The following is a 24,941-nucleotide window of genomic DNA, read 5'->3' on the forward strand; positions in this document are numbered from 1 at the left end:
CTCTCCTAGTGTATAGGTTACACTCTCTCTCTCCTAGTGTATAGGTTACGCTCTCTCTCTCTCCTAGTGTATAGGTTACACTCTCTCTCTCCTAGTGTATAGGTTACGCTCTCTCTCTCTCAGTGTATAGGTTACACTCTCTCTCTCCTAGTGTATAGGTTACGCTCTCTCTCTCTCCTAGTGTATAGGTTACACTCTCTCTCTCCTAGTGTATAGGTTACGCTCTCTCTCTCTCAGTGTATAGGTTACACTCTCTCTCTCCTAGTGTATAGGTTACACTCTCTCTCTCCTAGTGTATAGGTTATACTCTCTCTCTCCTAGTGTATAGGTTACGCTCTCTCTCTCTCCTAGTGTATAGGTTATGCTCTCTCTCTCTCCTAGTGTATAGGTTACGCTCTCTCTCTCTCCTAGTGTATAGATTACACTCTCTCTCTCTCCTAGTGTATAGGTTACGCTCTCTCTCTCTCTCCTAGTGTATAAGTTATGCTCTCTCTCTCTCTCCTAGTGTATAGGTTACACTCTCTCTCTCCTAGTGTATAGTTTACACTCTCTCTCTCCTAGTGTATAGGTTACACTCTCTCTCTCCTAGTGTATAGGTTACGCTCTCTCTCTCCTAGTGTATAGGTTATGCTCTCTCTCTCCTAGTGTATAGGTTACACTCTCTCTCTCCTAGTGTATAGGTTACACTCTCTCTCTCCTAGTGTATAGGTTACGCTCTCTCTCTCTCCTAGTGTATAGGTTACGCTCTCTCTCTCTCCTAGTGTATAGGTTACTCTCTCTCTCTCTCTCTCCTAGTGTATAGGTTACGCTCTCTCTCTCTCCTAGTGTATAGGTTACACTCTCTCTCTCTCAGTGTATAGGTTACGCTCTCTCTCTCTCCTAGTGTATAGGTTATGCTCTCTCTCTCTCCTAGTGTATAGGTTACGCTCTCTCTCTCTCCTAGGTATAGGTTACACTCTCTCTTTCCTAGTGTATAGGTTACGCTCTCTCTCTCTCCTAGTGTATAGGTTATGCTCTCTCTCTCTCTCCTAGTGTATAGGTTACGCTCTCTCTCTCTCTCTCTCCTAGTGTATAGGTTACACTCTCTCTCTCTCCTAGTGTATAGGTTACGCTCTCTCTCTCTCTCCTAGTGTATAGGTTATGCTCTCTCTCTCCTAGTGTATAGGTTACACTCTCTCTCTCCTAGTGTATAGTTTACACTCTCTCTCTCCTAGTGTATAGGTTACACTCTCTCTCTCCTAGTGTATAGGTTACGCTCTCTCTCTCCTAGTGTATAGGTTATGCTCTCTCTCTCCTAGTGTATAGGTTACACTCTCTCTCTCCTAGTGTATAGGTTACACTCTCTCTCTCCTAGTGTATAGGTTACGCTCTCTCTCTCTCCTAGTGTATAGGTTACGCTCTCTCTCTCTCCTAGTGTATAGGTTACTCTCTCTCTCTCTCTCTCCTAGTGTATAGGTTACGCTCTCTCTCTCTCCTAGTGTATAGGTTACACTCTCTCTCTCTCAGTGTATAGGTTACGCTCTCTCTCTCTCCTAGTGTATAGGTTATGCTCTCTCTCTCTCCTAGTGTATAGGTTACGCTCTCTCTCTCTCCTAGTGTATAGGTTACACTCTCTCTCTCCTAGTGTATAGGTTACGCTCTCTCTCTCTCCTAGTGTATAGGTTATGCTCTCTCTCTCTCTCCTAGTGTATAGGTTACGCTCTCTCTCTCTCTCTCTCTCCTAGTGTATAGGTTACACTCTCTCTCTCTCCTAGTGTATAGGTTATGCTCTCTCTCTATCTCCTAGTGTATAGGTTACTCTCTCTCTCTCCTAGTGTATAGGTTATGCTCTCTCTCTCTCTCCTAGTGTATAGGTTACACTCTGTCTCTCCTAGTGTATAGGTTACGCTCTCTCTCTCCTAGTGTATAGGTTACACTCTCTCTCTCTCTCCTAGTGTATAGGTTACGCTCTCTCTCTCCTAGTGTATAGGTTACACTCTCTCTCTCTCTCCTAGTGTATAGGTTACGCTCTCTCTCTCTCCTAGTGTATAGGTTACGCTCTCTCTCTCTCCTACTGTATAGGTTACACTCTCTCTCTCTCCTAGTGTATAGGTTACGCTCTCTCTCTCTCTCCTAGTGTATAGGTTATGCTCTCTCTCTCTCTCCCTAGTGTATAGGTTACTCTCTCTCTCTCTCCCCTAGTGTATAGGTTATGCTCTCTCTCTCTCTCCTAGTGTATAGGTTACACTCTGTCTCTCCTAGTGTATAGGTTACGCTCTCTCTCTCCTAGTGTATAGGTTACACTCTCTCTCTCTCTCCTAGTGTATAGGTTACGCTCTCTCTCTCCTAGTGTATAGGTTACACTCTCTCTCTCTCTCCTAGTGTATAGGTTACGCTCTCTCTCTCTCCTAGTGTATAGGTTACGCTCTCTCTCTCTCCTAGTGTATAGGTTATGCTCTCTCTCTCTCCTAGTGTATAGGTTACGCTCTCTCTCTCTCCTAGTGTATAGGTTACGCTCTCTCTCTCTCCTAGTGTATAGGTTACGCTCTCTCTCTCTCTCTCTCCTAGTGTATAGGTTACACTCGCTCTCTCTCCTAGTGTATAGGTTACGCTCTCTCTCTCTCTCCTAGTGTATAGGTTATGCTCTCTCTCTCCTAGTGTATAGGTTACACTCTCTCTCTCCTAGTGTATAGGTTACACTCTCTCTCTCCTAGTGTATAGGTTACGCTCTCTCTCTCTCCTAGTGTATAGGTTACGCTCTCTCTCTCTCCTAGTGTATAGGTTACTCTCTCTCTCTCTCTCTCCTAGTGTATAGGTTACGCTCTCTCTCTCTCCTAGTGTATAGGTTACACTCTCTCTCTCTCAGTGTATAGGTTACGCTCTCTCTCTCTCCTAGTGTATAGGTTATGCTCTCTCTCTCTCCTAGTGTATAGGTTACGCTCTCTCTCTCTCCTAGTGTATAGGTTACACTCTCTCTTTCCTAGTGTATAGGTTACGCTCTCTCTCTCTCCTAGTGTATAGGTTATGCTCTCTCTCTCTCTCCTAGTGTATAGGTTACGCTCTCTCTCTCTCTCTCTCCTAGTGTATAGGTTACACTCTCTCTCTCTCCTAGTGTATAGGTTACGCTCTCTCTCTCTCTCCTAGTGTATAGGTTATGCTCTCTCTCTCCTAGTGTATAGGTTACACTCTCTCTCTCCTAGTGTATAGTTTACACTCTCTCTCTCCTAGTGTATAGGTTACACTCTCTCTCTCCTAGTGTATAGGTTACGCTCTCTCTCTCCTAGTGTATAGGTTATGCTCTCTCTCTCCTAGTGTATAGGTTACACTCTCTCTCTCCTAGTGTATAGGTTACACTCTCTCTCTCCTAGTGTATAGGTTACGCTCTCTCTCTCTCCTAGTGTATAGGTTACGCTCTCTCTCTCTCCTAGTGTATAGGTTACTCTCTCTCTCTCTCTCTCCTAGTGTATAGGTTACGCTCTCTCTCTCTCCTAGTGTATAGGTTACACTCTCTCTCTCTCAGTGTATAGGTTACGCTCTCTCTCTCTCCTAGTGTATAGGTTATGCTCTCTCTCTCTCCTAGTGTATAGGTTACGCTCTCTCTCTCTCCTAGTGTATAGGTTACACTCTCTCTCTCCTAGTGTATAGGTTACGCTCTCTCTCTCTCCTAGTGTATAGGTTATGCTCTCTCTCTCTCTCCTAGTGTATAGGTTACGCTCTCTCTCTCTCTCTCTCTCCTAGTGTATAGGTTACACTCTCTCTCTCTCTAGTGTATAGGTTATGCTCTCTCTCTATCTCCTAGTGTATAGGTTACTCTCTCTCTCTCCTAGTGTATAGGTTATGCTCTCTCTCTCTCTCCTAGTGTATAGGTTACACTCTGTCTCTCCTAGTGTATAGGTTACGCTCTCTCTCTCCTAGTGTATAGGTTACACTCTCTCTCTCTCTCCTAGTGTATAGGTTACGCTCTCTCTCTCCTAGTGTATAGGTTACACTCTCTCTCTCTCTCCTAGTGTATAGGTTACGCTCTCTCTCTCTCCTAGTGTATAGGTTACGCTCTCTCTCTCTCCTACTGTATAGGTTACACTCTCTCTCTCTCCTAGTGTATAGGTTACGCTCTCTCTCTCTCTCCTAGTGTATAGGTTATGCTCTCTCTCTCTCTCCTAGTGTATAGGTTACACTCTGTCTCTCCTAGTGTATAGGTTACGCTCTCTCTCTCCTAGTGTATAGGTTACACTCTCTCTCTCTCTCCTAGTGTATAGGTTACGCTCTCTCTCTCCTAGTGTATAGGTTACACTCTCTCTCTCTCTCCTAGTGTATAGGTTACGCTCTCTCTCTCTCCTAGTGTATAGGTTACGCTCTCTCTCTCTCCTAGTGTATAGGTTATGCTCTCTCTCTCTCCTAGTGTATAGGTTACGCTCTCTCTCTCTCCTAGTGTATAGGTTACGCTCTCTCTCTCTCCTAGTGTATAGGTTACGCTCTCTCTCTCTCTCTCTCCTAGTGTATAGGTTACACTCGCTCTCTCTCCTAGTGTATAGGTTACGCTCTCTCTCTCTCTCCTATGTATAGGTTATGCTCTCTCTCTCCTAGTGTATAGGTTACACTCTCTCTCTCCTAGTGTATAGGTTACACTCTCTCTCTCCTAGTGTATAGGTTACGCTCTCTCTCTCTCCTAGTGTATAGGTTACGCTCTCTCTCTCTCCTAGTGTATAGGTTACTCTCTCTCTCTCTCTCTCCTAGTGTATAGGTTACGCTCTCTCTCTCTCCTAGTGTATAGGTTACACTCTCTCTCTCTCAGTGTATAGGTTACGCTCTCTCTCTCTCCTAGTGTATAGGTTATGCTCTCTCTCTCTCCTAGTGTATAGGTTACGCTCCTCTCTCTCTCCTAGTGTATAGGTTACACTCTCTCTTTCCTAGTGTATAGGTTACGCTCCTCTCTCTCTCCTAGTGTATAGGTTATGCTCTCTCTCTCTCTCCTAGTGTATAGGTTAACGCTCTCTCTCTCTCTCTCTCCTAGTGTATAGGTTACACTCTCTCTCTCTCCTAGTGTATAGGTTACGCTCCTCTCTCTCTCTCCTAGTGTATAGGTTATGCTCTCTCTCTCCTAGTGTATAGGTTACACTCTCTCTCCTCCTAGTGTATAGTTTACACTCTCTCTCTCCTAGTGTATAGGTTACACTCTCTCTCTCCTAGTGTATAGGTTACGCTCTCTCTCTCCTAGTGTATAGGTTATGCTCTCTCTCTCCTAGTGTATAGGTTACACTCTCTCTTCTCCTAGTGTATAGGTTACACTCTCTCTCTCCTAGTGTATAGGTTACGCTCTCTCTCTCTCCTGTGTATAGGTTACGCTCTCTCTCTCTCCTAGTGTATAGGTTACTCTCTCTCCTCTCTCTCTCCTAGTGTATGGTACGCTCTCTCTCTCTCCCTAGTGTATAGGTTACACTCTCTCTCTCTCAGTGTATAGGTTACGCTCTCTCTCTCTCCTAGTGTATAGGTTATGCTCCTCTCTCTCTCCTAGTGTATAGGTTACGCTCTCTCTCTCTCCTAGTGTATAGGTTACACTCTCTCTCTCCTAGTGTATAGGTTACGCTCTCTCTCTCTCCTAGTGTATAGGTTATGCCTCTCTCTCTCTCCTAGTGTATAGGTTACGCTCCTCTCTCTCTCTCTCTCTCCTAGTGTATAGGTTTACACTCTCTCTCTCTCCTAGTGTATAGGTTATGCTCTCTCTCTATCTCCTAGTGTATAGGTTAACTCTCTCTCTCTCCTAGTGTATAGGTTATGCTCTCTCTCTCTCTCCTAGTGTATAGGTTACACTCTGTCTCTCCTAGTGTATAGGTTACGCTCTCTCTCTCCTAGTGTATAGGTTACACTCTCTCTCTCTCTCCTAGTGTATAGGTTACGCTCTCTCTCTCTCCTAGTGTATAGGTTACACTCTCTCTCTCCTCCCTAGTGTATAGGTTACGCTCTCTCTCTCTCCTAGTGTATAGGTTACGCTCTCTCTCCTCTCCTACTGTATAGCGTTACACTCTCTCTCTCTCCTAGTGTATAGGTTACGCTCTCTCTCTCTCCTAGTGTATAGGTTATGCTCTCTCTCTCTCTCCTAGTGTATAGGTTACTCTCTCTCTCTCCTAGTGTATAGGTTATGCTCTCTCTCTCTCTCCTAGTGTATAGGTTACACTCTCTCTCTCCTAGTGTATAGGTTACGCTCTCTCTCTCCTAGTGTATAGGTTACACTCTCTCTCTCTCTCCTAGTGTATAGGTTACGCTCTCTCTCTCCTAGTGTATAGGTTACACTCTCTCTCTCTCTCCTAGTGTATAGGTTACGCTCTCTCTCTCTCCTAGTGTATAGGTTACGCTCTCTCTCTCTCCTAGTGTATAGGTTATGCTCTCTCTCTCTCCTAGTGTATAGGTTACGCTCTCTCTCTCTCCTAGTGTATAGGTTACGCTCTCTCTCTCTCCTAGTGTATAGGTTACGCTCTCTCTCTCTCTCTCCTAGTGTATAGGTTACACTCTCTCTCTCCTAGTGTATAGGTTACGCTCTCTCTCTCTCTCCTAGTGTATAGGTTATGCTCTCTCTCTCTCTCTCCTAGTGTATAGGTTACACTCCTCTCTCCTCCTAGTGTTTCGGTTTTACACTCTCTCTCTCCTAGTGTATAGGGTATCTCTCTCTCTCTCTCCTAGTGTATAGGTTACGCTCTCTCTCTCTCTCCTAGTGTATAGGTTACGCTCTCTCTTCTCCTAGTGTAATAGATTACACTCTCTCTCTCCTTAGTGTATAGGTTACACTCTCTCTCTCCTCCTAGTGTAAAGGTTACGGCTTCTCTCTCTCTCTCTCCAGTTGTATAGGTTACGCTCTCTCTCTCTCTCCTAGTGTATAGGTTACGCTCTCTCTCTCCTAGTGTATAGGTTACGCTCTCTCTCTCTCTCTCTTCCCAGTGTATAGGTTTACGCTCTCTCTCTCTCTCTCTCTCCCTAGTTGTATAGGTACGCTCTCTCTCTCTCTCTAGTGTATAGGTTACGCTCTCTCCTCTCTCTCCTAGTGTATAGGTTACACTCTCTCCTCTCTCTCCTCTCTCATAGTGTATAGGTTTACGGCTCTCGCTCTCTCTCCTAGTGTATAGGTTACGCTCTCTCTCATCCCAGTGTATAGGTTACACTCTCTCTCTCTCTCCTAGTGTATAGGTTACGCTCTCTCTCTCTCTCCTAGTGTATAGGTTACGCTCTCTCTCTCCTAGTGTATAGGTTACACTCTCCTCTCTCCCTAGTGTTAGGTTTACGCTCTCTCTCTCCTAGTGTATAGGTTACACTCTCTCTCTCCTAGTGTATAGGTTACGCTCTATCTCTCCTAGTGTATAGGTTACTCTCTCCTCTCTCTCTAGTGTATAGGTTACGCCTCTCTCTCTCTCTCCCAGTGTATAGGTTACGCTCTCTCTCTCTCTCCTAGTGTATAGGTTACGCTCTCTCTCTCCTAGTGTATAGGTTACGCTCTCTCTCCCTAGTGTATAGGTTACGCTCTCTCTCTCCTAGTGTATAGGTTACTCCTCTCTCTCTCCTAGTGTATAGGTTACACTCTCTCTCTCTCTCCTAGTGTATAGGTTACGCTCTCTCTCTCTCTCTCCTAGTGTATAGGTTACGCTCTCTCTCTCCTAGTGTATAGGTTACGCTCTCTCTCTCCTAGTGTATAGGTTACACTCTCTCTCTCTCTCTCCTAGTGTATAGGTTACACTCTCTCTCTCCTAGTGTATAGGTTACGCTCTCTCTCTCCTAGTGTATAGGTTAACACTCTCTCTCTCCTAGTGTATAGGTTACGCTCTCTCTCTCCTAGTGTATAGGTTATGCTCTCTCTCTCTCTCTCTCCTAGTGTATAGGTTACGCTCTCTCTCTCTCTTCCTAAGTGTATAGGTTACACTCTCTCTCTCCTAGTGTATAGGTTACACTCTCTCTCTCCTAGTGTATAGGTTACAACTCTCTCTCTCCTAGTGTATAGGTTACGCTCTCTCTCTCCTAGTGTATAGGTTACACTCTCTCTCTCTCTCTCCTAGTGTATAGGTTACACTCTCTCTCTCCTATGTATAGGTTACGCTCTCTCTCTCCTAGTGTATAGGTTATGCTCTCTCTCTCTCTCTCCTAGTGTATAGGTTACGCTCTCTCTCTCTCTCCTAGTGTATAGGTTACACTCTCTCTCTCCTAGTGTATAGGTTACGCTCTCTCTCTCCTAGTGTATAGGTTATGCTCTCTCTCTCTCTCTCTCTCCTAGTGTATAGGTTACGCTCTCTCTCTCTCTCCTAGTGTATAGGTTACACTCTCTCTCTCCTAGTGTATAGGTTACACTCTCTCTCTCCTAGTGTATAGGTTACACTCTCTCTCTCCTAGTGTATAGGTTACACTCTCTCTCTCCTAGTGTATAGGTTACACTCTCTCTCTCCTAGTGTATAGGTTACGCTCTCTCTCTCCTAGTGTATAGGTTACGCTCTCTCTCTCCTAGTGTATAGGTTACTCTCTCTCTCTCCTAGTGTATAGGTTACACTCTCTCTCTCTCCTAGTGTATAGGTTACGCTCTCTCTCTCTCTCCTAGTGTATAGGTTACGCTCTCTCTCTCCTAGTGTATAGGTTACGCTCTCTCTCTCCTAGTGTATAGGTTACACTCTCTCTCTCTCCTCTCCTAGTGTATAGTTACACTCTCTCTCTCCTAGTGTATAGGTTACGCTCTCTCTCTCCTAGTGTATAGGTTACACTCTCTCTCTCCTAGTGTATAGGTTACGCTCTCTCTCTCCTAGTGTATAGGTTATGCTCTCTCTCTCTCTCTCTCCTAGTGTATAGTTACGCTCCTCTCTCTCTCTCCTAGTGTATAGGTTACACTCTCTCTCTCCTAGTGTATAGGTTACACTCTCTCTCTCCTAGTGTATAGGTTACACTCTCTCTCTCCTAGTGTATAGGTTACGCTCTCTCTCTCCTAGTGTATAGGTTACACTCTCTTCTCTCTCTCTCCTAGTGTATAGTTACACTCTCTCTCTCCTAGTGTATAGGTTACGCCTCTCCTCTCCTAGTGTATAGGTTATTCTCTCTCTCTCTCTCTCCTAGTGTATAGGTTACGCTCTCTCTCTCTCTCCTAGTGTATAGGTTACACTCTCTCTCTCCTAGTGTATAGGTACGCTCTCTCTCTCCTAGTGTATAGGTTATGCTCTCTCTCTCTCTCTCTCTCTCCTAGTGTATAGGTTACGCTCTCTCTCTCTCTCCTAGTGTATAGGTTACACTCTCTCTCTCCTAGTGTATAGGTTACGCTCTCTCTCTCCTAGTGTATAGGTTATGCTCTCTCTCTCTCTCTCTCTCTCCTAGTGTATAGGTTACGCTCTCTCTCTCTCTCCTAGTGTATAGGTTACACTCTCTCTCTCCTAGTGTATAGGTTACCACTCTCTCTCTCCTAGTGTATAGGTTACACTCTCTCTCTCCTAGTGTATAGGTTACACTCTCTCTCTCCTAGTGTATAGGTTACACTCTCTCTCTCCTAGTGTATAGGTTACGCTCTCTCTCTCCTAGTGTATAGGTTACGCTCTCTCTCTCCTAGTATAGGTTACTCTCTCTCTCTCCTAGTGTATAGGTTACACTCTCTCTCTCTCTCCTAGTGTATAGGTTACGCTCTCTCTCTCTCTCCTAGTGTATAGGTTACGCTCTCTCTCTCCTAGTGTATAGGTTACGCTCTCTCTCTCCTAGTGTATAGGTTACACTCTCTCTCTCTCTCTCCTAGTGTATAGGTTACACTCTCTCTCTCCTAGTGTATAGGTTACGCTCTCTCTCTCCTAGTGTATAGGTTACACTCTCTCTCTCCTAGTGTATAGGTTACGCTCTCTCTCTCCTAGTGTATAGGTTATGCTCTCTCTCTCTCTCTCTCCTAGTGTATAGGTTACGCTCTCTCTCTCTCTCCTAGTGTATAGGTTACACTCTCTCTCTCCTAGTGTATAGGTTACACTCTCTCTCTCCTAGTGTATAGGTTACACTCTCTCTCTCCTAGTGTATAGGTTACGCTCTCTCTCTCCTAGTGTATAGGTTACACTCTCTCTCTCTCTCTCCTAGTGTATAGGTTACACTCTCTCTCTCCTAGTGTATAGGTTACGCTCTCTCTCTCCTAGTGTATAGGTTATTCTCTCTCTCTCTCTCTCCTAGTGTATAGGTTACGCTCTCTCTCTCTCCTAGTGTATAGGTTACACTCTCTCTCTCCTAGTGTATAGGTTACGCTCTCTCTCTCCTAGTGTATAGGTTATGCTCTCTCTCTCTCTCTCTCTCCTAGTGTATAGGTTACGCTCTCTCTCTCTCTCCTAGTGTATAGGTTACACTCTCTCTCTCCTAGTGTATAGGTTACACTCTCTCTCTCCTAGTGTATAGGTTACACTCTCTCTCTCCTAGTGTATAGGTTACACTCTCTCTCTCCTAGTGTATAGGTTACACTCTCTCTCTCCTAGTGTATAGGTTACACTCTCTCTCTCCTAGTGTATAGGTTACGCTCTCTCTCTCTCTCCTAGTGTATAGGTTACACTCTCTCTCTCCTAGTGTATAGGTTACACTCTCTCTCTCCTAGTGTATAGGTTACACTCTCTCTCTCCTAGTGTATAGGTTACACTCTCTCTCTCCTAGTGTATAGGTTACACTCTCTCTCTCCTAGTGTATAGGTTACGCTCTCTCTCTCCTAGTGTATAGGTTACGCTCTCTCTCTCCTAGTGTATAGGTTACTCTCTCTCTCTCCTAGTGTATAGGTTACACTCTCTCTCTCTCTCCTAGTGTATAGGTTACGCTCTCTCTCTCTCTCCTAGTGTATAGGTTACGCTCTCTCTCTCCTAGTGTATAGGTTACGCTCTCTCTCTCCTAGTGTATAGGTTACTCTCTCTCTCTCTCTCCTAGTGTATAGGTTACACTCTCTCTCTCCTAGTGTATAGGTTACGCTCTCTCTCTCCTAGTGTATAGGTTACACTCTCTCTCTCCTAGTGTATAGGTTACGCTCTCTCTCTCCTAGTGTATAGGTTACTCTCTCTCTCTCTCTCCTAGTGTATAGGTTACGCTCTCTCTCTCTCTCCTAGTGTATAGGTTACACTCTCTCTCTCCTAGTGTATAGGTTACACTCTCTCTCTCCTAGTGTATAGGTTACACTCTCTCTCTCCTAGTGTATAGGTTACGCTCTCTCTCTCCTAGTGTATAGGTTACACTCTCTCTCTCTCTCCTAGTGTATAGGTTACACTCTCTCTCTCCTAGTGTATAGGTTACGCTCTCTCTCTCCTAGTGTATAGGTTATTCTCTCTCTCTCTCTCCTAGTGTATAGGTTACGCTCTCTCTCTCTCCTAGTGTATAGGTTACACTCTCTCTCTCCTAGTGTATAGGTTACGCTCTCTCTCTCCTAGTGTATAGGTTATGCTCTCTCTCTCTCTCTCTCTCTCCTAGTGTATAGGTTACGCTCTCTCTCTCTCTCCTAGTGTATAGGTTACACTCTCTCTCTCCTAGTGTATAGGTTACACTCTCTCTCTCCTAGTGTATAGGTTACACTCTCTCTCTCCTAGTGTATAGGTTACACTCTCTCTCTCCTAGTGTATAGGTTACACTCTCTCTCTCCTAGTGTATAGGTTACACTCTCTCTCTCCTAGTGTATAGGTTACTCTCTCTCTCTCCTAGTGTATAGGTTACACTCTCTCTCTCCTAGTGTATAGGTTACACTCTCTCTCTCTCTCTCCTAGTGTATAGGTTACACTCTCTCTCTCTCTCTCTCTCTCTCTCTCTCTCTCAGTGTATAGGTTACACTCTCTCTCTCTCCCAGTGTATAGGTTACACTCTCTCTCTCTCTCCCAGTGTATAGGTTACACTCTCTCTCTCTCTCTCAGTGTATATGTTACACTCTCTCTCTCCTAGTGTATAGGTTACACTCTCTCTCTCAGTGGATAGGTTACACTCTCTCTCTCTCAGTGTATAGGTTACGCTCTCTCTCTCTCTCTCCCAGTGTATAGGTTACACTCTCTCTCAGTGTATAGGTTACACTCTCTCTCTCTCTCTCTCTCTCTCCTAGTGTATAGGTTACACTCTCTCTCTCTCTCTCCTAGTGTATAGGTTACACTCTCTCTCTCTCTCTCTCTCTCTCCTAGTGTATAGGTTACACTCTCTCTCTCCTAGTGTATAGGTTACACTCTCTCTCTCCTAGTGTATAGGTTACACTCTCTCTCTCCTAGTGTATAGGTTACACTCTCTCTCTCAGTGTATAGGTTACGCTCTCTCTCTCCTAGTGTATAGGTTACGCTTTCTCTCTCTCAGTGTATAGGTTACGCTCTCTCTCTCTCCTAGTGTATAGGTTTTGCTCTCTCTCTCTCAGTGTATAGGTTACGCTCTCTCTCTCTCTCCTAGTGTATAGGTTACGCTCTCTCTCTCTCCTAGTGTATAGGTTACGCTCTCTCTCTCTCCTAGTGTATAGGTTACACTCTCTCTCTCAGTGTATAGGTTACGCTCTCTCTCTCTCTCTCTAGTGTATAGGTTACACTCTCTCTCTCTAGTGTATAGGTTACGCTCTCTCTCTCTCAGTGTATAGGTTACGCTCTCTCTCTCTAGTGTATAGGTTACGCTCTCTCTCTCTCTCCCAGTGTATAGGTTACACTCTCTCTCTCAGTGTATAGGTTACGCTCTCTCTCTCTCAGTGTATAGGTTACACTCTCTCTCTCCTAGTGTATAGGTTACGCTCTCTCTCTCCTAGTGTATAGGTTATGCTCTCTCTCTCTCTCTCTCCTAGTGTATAGGTTACGCTCTCTCTCTCTCCTAGTGTATAGGTTACACTCTCTCTCTCCTAGTGTATAGGTTACACTCTCTCTCTCCTAGTGTATAGGTTACACTCTCTCTCTCCTAGTGTATAGGTTACGCTCTCTCTCTCCTAGTGTATAGGTTACACTCTCTCTCTCCTAGTGTATAGGTTACGCTCTCTCTCTCCTAGTGTATAGGTTATGCTCTCTCTCTCTCTCCTAGTGTATAGGTTACGCTCTCTCTCTCTCCTAGTGTATAGGTTACACTCTCTCTCTCCTAGTGTATAGGTTACGCTCTCTCTCTCCTAGTGTATAGGTTATGCTCTCTCTCTCTCTCTCCTAGTGTATAGGTTACGCTCTCTCTCTCTCCTAGTGTATAGGTTACACTCTCTCTCTCCTAGTGTATAGGTTACACTCTCTCTCTCCTAGTGTATAGGTTACACTCTCTCTCTCAGTGTATAGGTTACGCTCTCTCTCTCCTAGTGTATAGGTTACGCTCTCTCTCTCTAGTGTATAGGTTACGCTCTCTCTCTCTCCTAGTGTATAGGTTTTGCTCTCTCTCTCTCAGTGTATAGGTTACGCTCTCTCTCTCTCCTAGTGTATAGGTTACGCTCTCTCTCTCTCTCCTAGTGTATAGGTTACGCTCTCTCTCTCTCCTAGTGTATAGGTTACACTCTCTCTCTCTAGTGTATAGGTTACGCTCTCTCTCTCTCTCTCTCCCAGTGTATAGGTTACACTCTCTCTCTCAGTGTATAGGTTACGCTCTCTCTCTCTCAGTGTATAGGTTACGCTCTCTCTCTCTCTCCCAGTGTATAGGTTACACTCTCTCTCTCAGTGTATAGGTTACGCTCTCTCTCTCTAGTGTATAGGTTACACTCTCTCTCTCCTAGTGTATAGGTTACGCTCTCTCTCTCTCTCCTAGTGTATAGGTTATGCTCTCTCTCTCTCTCTCTCCTAGTGTATAGGTTACGCTCTCTCTCTCTCTCCTAGTGTATAGGTTACACTCTCTCTCTCCTAGTGTATAGGTTACACTCTCTCTCTCCTAGTGTATAGGTTACACTCTCTCTCTCCTAGTGTATAGGTTACGCTCTCTCTCCTAGTGTATAGGTTACACTCTCTCTCTCTCTCTCCTAGTGTATAGGTTACACTCTCTCTCTCCTAGTGTATAGGTTACGCTCTCTCTCTCCTAGTGTATAGGTTATGCTCTCTCTCTCTCTCTCCTAGTGTATAGGTTACGCTCTCTCTCTCTCCTAGTGTATAGGTTACACTCTCTCTCTCCTAGTGTATAGGTTACGCTCTCTCTCTCCTAGTGTATAGGTTATGCTCTCTCTCTCTCTCTCTCTCTCCTAGTGTATAGGTTACGCTCTCTCTCTCTCCTAGTGTATAGGTTACACTCTCTCTCTCCTAGTGTATAGGTTACACTCTCTCTCTCCTAGTGTATAGGTTACACTCTCTCTCTCCTAGTGTATAGGTTACACTCTCTCTCTCCTAGTGTATAGGTTACACTCTCTCTCTCCTAGTGTATAGGTTACACTCTCTCTCTCCTAGTGTATAGGTTACTCTCTCTCTCTCCTAGTGTATAGGTTACACTCTCTCTCTCCTAGTGTATAGGTTACACTCTCTCTCTCTCTCTCTCCCAGTGTATAGGTTACACTCTCTCTCTCTCTCTCTCTCTCTCTAGTGTATAGGTTACACTCTCTCTCTCTCTCCCAGTGTATAGGTTACACTCTCTCTCTCTCTCCCAGTGTATAGGTTACACTCTCTCTCTCTCTCTAGTGTATAGGTTACACTCTCTCTCTCTCTCTCTCTCTCCCAGTGTATAGGTTACACTCTCTCTCTCCTAGTGTATAGGTTACACTCTCTCTCTCTCTCTCTCTCCTAGTGTATAGGTTACACTCTCTCTCTCTCTCCTAGTGTATAGGTTACACTCTCTCTCTCTCTCTCTCTCTAGTGTATAGGTTACACTCTCTCTCTCCTAGTGTATAGGTTACACTCTCTCTCTCCTAGTGTATAGGTTACACTCTCTCTCTCCTAGTGTATAGGTTACTCTCTCTCTCTCCTAGTGTATAGGTTACACTCTCTCTCTCAGTGTATAGGTTACGCTCTCTCTCTCTCCTAGTGTATAGGTTACACTCTCTCTCTCTCCTAGTGTATAGGTTACGCTCTCTCTCTCTCAGTGTATAGGTTACGCTCTCTCTCTCTCCTAGTGTATAGGTTTTGCTCTCTCTCTCTCAGTGTATAGGTTACGCTCTCTCTCTCTCTCCTAGTGTATAGGTTACGCTCTCTCTCTCTCTCCTAGTGTATAGGTTACGCTCTCTCTCTCTCCTAGTGTATAGGTTACACTCTCTCTCTCTAGTGTATAGGTTACGCTCTCTCTCTCTCTCTCTAGTGTATAGGTTACACTCTCTCTCTCTAGTGTATAGGTTACGCTCTCTCTCTCTAGTGTATAGGTTACGCTCTCTCTCTCTCTCCTAGTGTATAGGTTACACTCTCTCTCTCCTAGTGTATAGGTTACGCTCTCTCTCTCCAGTGTATAGGTTACGCTCTCTCTCTCTCTCTAGTGTATAGGTTACACTCTCTCTCCTAGTGTATAGGTTACGCTCTCTCTCTCTCCTAGTGTATAGGTTACGCTCTCTCTCTCTCAGTGTATAGGTTACGCTCTCTCTCTCTCCTAGTGTATAGGTTACGCTCTCTCTCTCTCTCCTAGTGTATAGGTTACACTCTCTCTCCTAGTGTATAGGTTACACTCTCTCTCCTAGTGTATGGGTTACACTCTCTCTCTCAGTGTATAGGTTACACTCTCTCTCTCTCCTAGTGTATAGGTTACACTCTCTCTCTCCTAGTGTATAGGTTACACTCTCTCTCTCTAGTGTATAGGTTACACTCTCTCTCTCCTAGTGTATAGGTTACACTCTCTCTCTCCTAGTGTATAGGTTACGCTCTCTCTCTCTCAGTGTATAGGTTACGCTCTCTCTCTCTCCTAGTGTATAGGTTTACTCTCTCTCTCCTAGTGTATAGGTTACGCTCTCTCTCTCTCTCCTAGTGTATAGGTTACGCTCTCTCTCTCTCCTAGTGTATAGGTTACGCTCTCTCTCTCTCCTAGTGTATAGGTTACACTCTCTCTCTCAGTGTATAGGTTACGCTCTCTCTCTCTCTCTCTCCCAGTGTATAGGTTACACTCTCTCTCTCCTAGTGTATAGGTTACGCTCTCTCTCTCTCAGTGTATAGGTTACGCTCTCTCTCTCTCAGTGTATAGGTTACGCTCTCTCTCTCTCTCCCAGTGTATAGGTTACACTCTCTCTCTCTAGTGTATAGGTTACGCTCTCTCTCTCTCAGTGTATAGGTTACACTCTCTCTCTCCTAGTGTATAGGTTACGCTCTCTCTCTCCTAGTGTATAGGTTATGCTCTCTCTCTCTCTCCTAGTGTATAGGTTACGCTCTCTCTCTCTCTCCTAGTGTATAGGTTACACTCTCTCTCTCCTAGTGTATAGGTTACACTCTCTCTCTCCTAGTGTATAGGTTACACTCTCTCTCTCCTAGTGTATAGGTTACGCTCTCTCTCTCCTAGTGTATAGGTTACACTCTCTCTCTCCTAGTGTATAGGTTACGCTCTCTCTCTCCTAGTGTATAGGTTATGCTCTCTCTCTCTCTCTCCTAGTGTATAGGTTACGCTCTCTCTCTCCTAGTGTATAGGTTATGCTCTCTCTCTCTCTCTCCTAGTGTATAGGTTACACTCTCTCTCTCCTAGTGTATAGGTTACACTCTCTCTCTCCTAGTGTATAGGTTACGCTCTCTCTCTCCTAGTGTATAGGTTACACTCTCTCTCTCTCTCTCCTAGTGTATAGGTTACACTCTCTCTCTCCTAGTGTATAGGTTACGCTCTCTCTCTCCTAGTGTATAGGTTATGCTCTCTCTCTCTCTCCTAGTGTATAGGTTACGCTCTCTCTCTCTCTCCTAGTGTATAGGTTACACTCTCTCTCTCCTAGTGTATAGGTTACGCTCTCTCTCTCCTAGTGTATAGGTTACTCTCTCTCTCTCTCTCTCTCTCCTAGTGTATAGGTTACGCTCTCTCTCTCTCTCCTAGTGTATAGGTTACACTCTCTCTCTCCTAGTGTATAGGTTACACTCTCTCTCTCCTAGTGTATAGGTTACACTCTCTCTCTCCTAGTGTATAGGTTACACTCTCTCTCTCCTAGTGTATAGGTTACACTCTCTCTCTCCTAGTGTATAGGTTACACTCTCTCTCTCCTAGTGTATAGGTTACTCTCTCTCTCTCCTAGTGTATAGGTTACACTCTCTCTCTCCTAGTGTATAGGTTACACTCTCTCTCTCTCTCTCTCCTAGTGTATAGGTTACACTCTCTCTCTCTCTCTCTCCCAGTGTATAGGTTACACTTCTCTCTCTCTCTCTCTCTCTCTAGTGTATAGGTTACACTCTCTCTCTCTCTCCCAGTGTATAGGTTACACTCTCTCTCTCTCTCCCAGTGTATAGGTTACACTCTCTCTCTCTCTCTAGTGTATAGGTTACACTCTCTCTCTCTCTCTCTCTCTCCAGTGTATAGGTTACACTCTCTCTCTCCTAGTGTATAGGTTACACTCTCTCTCTCTCTCTCTCTCCCAGTGTATAGGTTACACTCTCTCTCTCTCTCTCTCCCAGTGTATAGGTTACACTCTCTCTCTCTCTCTCTCTCTCCTAGTGTATAGGTTACACTCTCTCTCTCCTAGTGTATAGGTTACACTCTCTCTCTCCTAGTGTATAGGTTACACTCTCTCTCTCCTAGTGTATAGGTTACTCTCTCTCTCTCCTAGTGTATAGGTTACACTCTCTCTCTCAGTGTATAGGTTACGCTCTCTCTCTCTCCTAGTGTATAGGTTACACTCTCTCTCTCCTAGTGTATAGGTTACACTCTCTCTCTCAGTGTATAGGTTACGCTCTCTCTCTCCTAGTGTATAGGTTACGCTTTCTCTCTCTCAGTGTATAGGTTACGCTCTCTCTCTCCTAGTGTATAGGTTTGCTCTCTCTCTCCTCAGTGTATAGGTTACGCTCTCTCTCTCTCTCCTAGTGTATAGGTTACGCTCTCTCTCTCTCCTAGTGTATAGGTTACGCTCTCTCTCTCTCCTAGTGTATAGGTTACACTCTCTCTCTCAGTGTATAGGTTACGCTCTCTCTCTCTGCTCTCTCCCAGTGTATAGGGTACACTCTCTCTCTCAGTGTATAGGTTACGCTCTCTCTCTCTCAGTGTATAGTTACGCTCTCTCTCTCTCTCCCAGTGTATAGGTTACACTCTCTCTCTCAGTGTATAGGTTACGCTCTCTCTCTCTCAGTGTATAGGGTACGCTCTCTCTCTCTCTCTCAAGTGTATAGGTTACACTCTCTCTCTCAGTGTATAGGTTACGCTCCCTCTCTCTCCTAGTGTATAGGTTACGCTCTCTCTCTCTCAGTGTATAGGTTACGCTCTCTCTCTCTCCTAGTGTATAGGTTACGCTCTCTCTCTCTCTCCTAGTGTATAGTTACACTCTCCTCCTAGTGTAGTAGGTTACACTCTCTCTCCTAGTGTATGGTTACACTCTCTCTCTCAGTGTATAGGTTACACTCTCTCTCTCTCTAGTGTATAGGTTACACTCTCTCTCCTAGTGATAGGTTACACTCTCTCTCTCAGTGTATAGGTTACACTCTCGTCTCTCCTAGTGTATAGGTTACACTCTCTCTCTTCCTAGTGTATAGGTTACGCTTTCTCTCTCTCAGTGTATAGGTTACGCTCTCTCTCTCTCCTAGTGTATAGGTTTTGCTCTCTCTCTCTCAGTGTATAGGTTACGCTCTCTCTCGTCTTCCTAGTGTATAGGTTACGCTCTCTCTCTCTCCTAGTGTATAGGTTACGCTCTCTCTCTCTCATAGTGTATAGGGTTACACTCTCTCTCTCCAGTGTATAGGTTACGCTCTCTCTCTCTCTCTCTCCCAGTGTATAGGTTACACTCTCTCTCTCAGTGTATAGGTTACGCTCTCTCTCTCTCAGTGTATAGGTTACGCTCTCTCTCTCTCAGTGTATAGGTTACGCTCTCTCTCTCTCTCCCAGTGTATAGGTTACACTCTCTCTCTCAGTGTATAGGTTACGCTCTCTCTCTCTCAGTGTATAGGTTACACTCTCTCTCTCCTAGTGTATAGGTTACGCTCTCTTCTCTCCTAGTGTATAGGTTATGCTCTCTCTCTCTCTCTCTCCTAGTGTATAGGTTACGCTCTCTCTCTCTCTCCTAGTGTATAGGTTACACTCTCTCTCTCCTAGTGTATAGGTTACACTCTCTCTCTCCTAGTGTATAGGTTACACTCTCTATCTCCTAGTGTATAGGTTACGCTCTCTCTCTCCTAGTGTTATAGGTTACACTCTCTCTCTTCCTAGTGTATAGGTTACGCTCTCTCTCTCCTAGTGTATAGGTTATGCTCTCTCTCTCTCTCTCCTAGTGTATAGGTTACGCTCTCTCTCTCTCTCCTAGGTGTTATAGGTTACACTCTCTCTCTCCTAGTGTATAGGTTACGCTCTCTCTCTCCTAGTGTATAGGTTATGCTCTCTCTCTCTCTCTCTCTCTCCTAGTGTATAGGTTACGCTCTCTCTCTCTCTCCTAGTGTATAGGTTACACTCTCTCTCTCCTAGTGTATAGGTTACACTCTCTCTCTCCTAGTGTATAGGTTACACTCTCTCTCTCAGTGTATAGGTTACGCTTCTCTCTCTCCTAGTGTATAGGTTACGCTTTCTCTCTCTTCAGTGTATAGGTTTACGCTCTCTCTCTCTCCTAGTGTATAGGTTTTGCCTCTCTCTCTCAGTGTATAGGTTACGCTCTCTCTTCTCTCTCCTAGTGTATAGGTTTACGCTCTCTCTCTCTCTCCTAGTGTATAGGTTACGCTCTCTCTCTCTCCTAGTGTATAGGTTACACTCTCTCTCTCAGTGTATAGGTTACGCTCTCTCTCTCTCTCTCTCCCAGTGTATAGGTTACACTCTCTCTCTCAGTGTATAGGTTACGCTCTCTCTCTCTCAGTGTATAGGTTACGCTCTCTCTCTCTCTCCCAGTGTATAGGTTACACTCTCTCTCTCAGTGTATAGGTTACGCTCTCTCTCTCTCAGTGTATAGGTTACACTCTCTCTCTCCTAGTGTATAGGTTACGCTCTCTCTCTCCTAGTGTATAGGTTATGCTCTCTCTCTCTCTCTCCTAGTGTATAGGTTACGCTCTTCTCTCTCTCCTAGTGTATAGGTTACACTCTCTCTCTCCTAGTGTATAGGTTACACTCTCTCTCTCCTAGTGTATAGGTTACACTCTCTATCTCCTAGTGTATAGGTTACGCTCTCTCTCTCCTAGTGTATAGGTTACACTCTCTCTCTCTCTCTCCTAGTGTATAGGTTACACTCTCTCTCTCCTAGTGTATAGGTTACGCTCTCTCTCTCCTAGTGTATAGGTTATGCTCTCTCTCTCTCTCTCCTAGTGTATAGGTTACGCTCTCTCTCTCTCTCCTAGTGTATAGGTTACACTCTCTCTCTCCTAGTGTATAGGTTACGCTCTCTCTCTCCTAGTGTATAGGTTATGCTCTCTCTCTCTCTCTCTCTCTCCTAGTGTATAGGGTACGCTCTCTCTCTCTCTCCTAGTGTATAGGTTACACTCTCTCTCTCCTAGTGTATAGGTTACACTCTCTCTCTCCTAGTGTATAGGTTACACTCTCTCTCTCCTAGTGTATAGGTTACACTCTCTCTCCTCCTAGTGTATAGGTTACACTCTCTCTCTCCTAGTGTATAGGTTACACTCTCTCTCTCCTAGTGTATAGGTTACTCTCTCTCTCTCCTAGTGTATAGGTTACACTCTCTCTCTCCTAGTGTATAGTTACACTCTCTCTCTCTCTCTCTCCCAGTGTATAGGTTACACACTCTCTCTCTCTCTCTCTCTCTCAGTGTATAGGTTACACTCTCTCTCTCTCTCCCAGTGTATAGGTTACACTCTCTCTCTCTCTCCCAGTGTATAGGTTACACTCTCTCTCTCTCTCTCAGTGTATATGTTACACTCTCTCTCTCTCTCTCTCTCTCCCAGTGTATAGGTTACACTCTCTCTCTCCTAGTGTATAGGTTACACTCTCTCTCTCTCTCTCTCTCTCTCCCAGTGTATAGGTTAACACTCTCTCTCTCTCTCTCCCAGTTGTATATGTTACACTCTCTCTCTCTCTCTCTCTCTCCCAGTGTATAGGTTACACTCTCTCTCTCCTAGTGTATAGGTTACACTCCTCTCTCTCCTAGTGTATAGGTTACACTCTCTCTCTCCTAGTGTATAGGTTACTCTCTCTCTCTCCTAGTGTATAGGTTACACTCTCTCTCTCAGTGTATAGGTTACGCTCTCTCTCTCTCCTAGTGTATAGGTTACACTCTCTCTCTCCTAGTGTATAGGTTTACACTCTCTCTCTCAGTGTATAGGTTACGCTCTCTCTCTCCTAGTGTATAGGTTACGCTTTCTCTCTCTCAGTGTATAGGTTACGCTCTCTCTCTCTCCTAGTGTATAGGTTTTGCTCTCTCTCTCTCAGTGTATAGGTTACGCTCTCTCTCTCTCTCCTAGTGTATAGGCTACGCTCTCTCTCTCTCTCCTAGTGTATAGGTTACGCTCTCTCTCTCTCCTAGTGTATAGGTTACACTCTCTCTCTCAGTGTATAGGTTACGCTCTCTCTCTCTCTCTCTCCCAGTGTATAGGTTACACTCTCTCTCTCAGTGTATAGGTTACGCTCTCTCTCTCTCAGTGTATAGGTTACGCTCTCTCTCTCTCTCCCAGTGTATAGGTTACACTCTCTCTCTCAGTGTATAGGTTACGCTCTCTCTCTCTCAGTGTATAGGTTACGCTCTCTCTCTCTCTCTCAGTGTATAGGTTACACTCTCTCTCTCAGTGTATAGGTTACGCTCCCTCTCTCTCCTAGTGTATAGGTTACGCTCTCTCTCTCTCAGTGTATAGGTTACGCTCTCTCTCTCTCCTAGTGTATAGGTTACGCTCTCTCTCTCTCTCCTAGTGTATAGGTTACACTCTCTCTCCTAGTGTATAGGTTACACTCTCTCTCCTAGTGTATGGGTTACACTCTCTCTCCTCCAGTGTATAGGTTACACTCTCTCTCTCTCCTAGTGTATAGGTTACACTCTCTCTCCTAGTGTATAGGTTACACTCTCTCTCTCAGTGTATAGGTTACACTCTCTCTCTCCTAGTGTATAGGTTACACTCTCTCTCTCCTAGTGTATAGGTTACACTCTCTCTCTCCTAGTGTATAGGTTACACTCTCTCTCTCTCAGTGTATAGGTTACACTCTCTCTCTCCTAGTGTATAGGTTACACTCTCTCTCTCCTAGTGTATAGGTTACACTCTCTCTCTCCTAGTGTATAGGTTACACTCTCTCTCTCAGTGTATAGGTTACACTCTCTCTCCTAATGTATAGGTTACACTCTCTCTCTCAGTGTATAGGTTACACTCTCTCTCTCTCTCTCCTAGTGTATAGGTTACACTCTCTCTCTCTCCTAGTGTATAGGTTACACTCTCTCTCTCGAGTGTATAGGTTACGCTCTCTCTCTCTCCTAGTGTATAGGTTACACTCTCTCTCTCCTAGTGTATAGGTTACACTCTCTCTCTCTCAGTGTATAGGTTACGCTCTCTCTCTCTCCTAGTGTATAGGGTTACACTCCTCTCTCTCAGTGTATAGGTTACGCTCTCTCTCTCTCCTAGTGTATAGGTTACACTCTCTCTCTCTCAGTGTATAGGTTACACTCTCTCTCTCTCCTAGTGTATAGGTTACACTCTCTCTCTCTCCTAGTGTATAGGTTACGCTCTCTCTCTCTCCTAGTGTATAGGTTTACACTCTCTCTCTCCTAGTGTTATAGGTTACTCTCTCTCTCTCTCCCAGTGTATAGGTTACACTCTCTCTCTCTCTCCCAGTGTATAGGTTTACACTCTCTCTCTCTCTCTCAGTGTATATGTTACACTCTCTCTCTCCTAGTGTATAGGTTACACTCTCTCTCTCTCTCTCTCTCTCTCCCAGTGTATAGGTTACACTCTCTCTCTCAGTGTATAGGTTACACTCTCTCTCTCAGTGATAGGTTACGCTCTCTCTCTCTCTCTCTCCCAGTGTATAGGTTACACTCTCTCTCAGTGTATAGGTTACACTCTCTCTCTCTCTCTCTCTCTCCCAGTGTATAGGTTACACTCTCTCTCTCTCTCTCCCAGTTGTATATGTTACACTCTCTCTCTCTCTCTCTCTCTCCCAGTGTATAGGTTACACTCTCTCTCTCCTAGTGTATAGGTTACACTCTCTCTCTCCTAGTGTATAGGTTACACTCTCTCTCTCCTAGTGTATAGGTTACTCTCTCTCTCTCCTAGTGTATAGGTTACACTCTCTCTCTCAGTGTATAGGTTACGCTCTCTCTCTCTCCTAGTGTATAGGTTACACTCCTCTCTCCTAGTGTATAGGTTACACTCTCTCTCTCAGTGTATAGGTTACGCTCTCTCTCTCCTAGTGTATAGGTTACGCTTTCTCTCTCTCAGTGTATAGGTTACGCTCTCTCTCTCTCCTAGTGTATAGGTTTTGCTCTCTCTCTCTCAGTGTATAGGTTACGCTCTCTCTCTCTCTCCTAGTGTATAGGCTACGCTCTCTCTCTCTCTCCTAGTGTATAGGTTACGCTCTCTCTCTCTCCTAGTGTATAGGTTACACTCTCTCTCTCAGTGTATAGGTTACGCTCTCTCTCTCTCTCTCTCCCAGTGTATAGGTTACACTCTCTCTCTCAGTGTATAGGTTACGCTCTCTCTCTCTCAGTGTATAGGTTACGCTCTCTCTCTCTCTCCCAGTGTATAGGTTACACTCTCTCTCTCAGTGTATAGGTTACGCTCTCTCTCTCTCAGTGTATAGGTTACGCTCTCTCTCTCTCTCTCAGTGTATAGGTTACACTCTCTCTCTCAGTGTATAGGTTACGCTCTCTCTCTCTCCTAGTGTATAGGTTACGCTCTCTCTCTCTCAGTGTATAGGTTACGCTCTCTCTCTCTCCTAGTGTATAGGTTACGCTCTCTCTCTCTCTCCTAGTGTATAGGTTACACTCTCTCTCCTAGTGTATAGGTTACACTCTCTCTCCTAGTGTATGGGTTACACTCTCTCTCTCAGTGTATAGGTTACACTCTCTCTCTCTCCTAGTGTATAGGTTACACTCTCTCTCCTAGTGTATAGGTTACACTCTCTCTCTCAGTGTATAGGTTACACTCTCTCTCTCCTAGTGTATAGGTTACACTCTCTCTCTCCTAGTGTATAGGTTACACTCTCTCTCTCCTAGTGTATAGGTTACACTCTCTCTCTCTCAGTGTATAGGTTACACTCTCTCTCTCCTAGTGTATAGGTTACACTCTCTCTCTCCTAGTGTATAGGTTACACTCTCTCTCTCCTAGTGTATAGGTTACACTCTCTCTCTCAGTGTATAGGTTACACTCTCTCTCCTAGTGTATAGGTTACACTCTCTCTCTCAGTGTATAGGTTACACTCTCTCTCTCAGTGTATAGGTTACACTCTCTCTCTCTCTCTCCTAGTGTATAGGTTACACTCTCTCTCTCTCCTAGTGTATAGGTTACACTCTCTCTCTCAGTGTATAGGTTACGCTCTCTCTCTCTCCTAGTGTATAGGTTACACTCTCTCTCTCCTAGTGTATAGGTTACACTCTCTCTCTCTCAGTGTATAGGTTACGCTCTCTCTCTCTCCTAGTGTATAGGTTACACTCTCTCTCTCAGTGTATAGGTTACGCTCTCTCTCTCTCCTAGTGTATAGGTTACACTCTCTCTCTCTCAGTGTATAGGTTACACTCTCTCTCTCTCCTAGTGTATAGGTTACACTCTCTCTCTCCTAGTGTATAGGTTACGCTCTCTCTCTCTCCTAGTGTATAGGTTACACTCTCTCTCTCCTAGTGTATAGGTTACTCTCTCTCTCTCTCCTAGTGTATAGGTTACGCTCTCTCTCTCTCTCCTAATGTATAGGTTACGCTCTCTCTCTCTCTCCTAGTGTATAGGTTATGCTCTCTCTCTCTCCTAGTGTATAGGTTACGCTCTCTCTCTCTCCTAGTGTATAGGTTACGCTCTCTCTCTCTCTCCTAGTGTATAGGTTACGCTCTCTCTCTCTCTCCTAGTGTATAGGTTATGCTCTCTCTCTCTCCTAGTGTATAGGTTACGCTCTCT

General features: G+C 44.7%; 1 protein-coding gene across 1 annotated transcript in view; it reads right to left on the reverse strand.

Annotated features, from left to right (window-relative positions):
- Positions 1-24,941, reverse strand: part of LOC109886866 (CD97 antigen-like) — a 47,014-nt gene that overhangs the window by 12,371 nt on the left and 9,702 nt on the right. The window lies entirely within an intron of this gene.

Source organism: Oncorhynchus kisutch, unplaced genomic scaffold, assembly GCF_002021735.2.
Source record: "Oncorhynchus kisutch isolate 150728-3 unplaced genomic scaffold, Okis_V2 scaffold994, whole genome shotgun sequence".
NCBI classification, from domain to species: domain Eukaryota; kingdom Metazoa; phylum Chordata; class Actinopteri; order Salmoniformes; family Salmonidae; genus Oncorhynchus; species Oncorhynchus kisutch.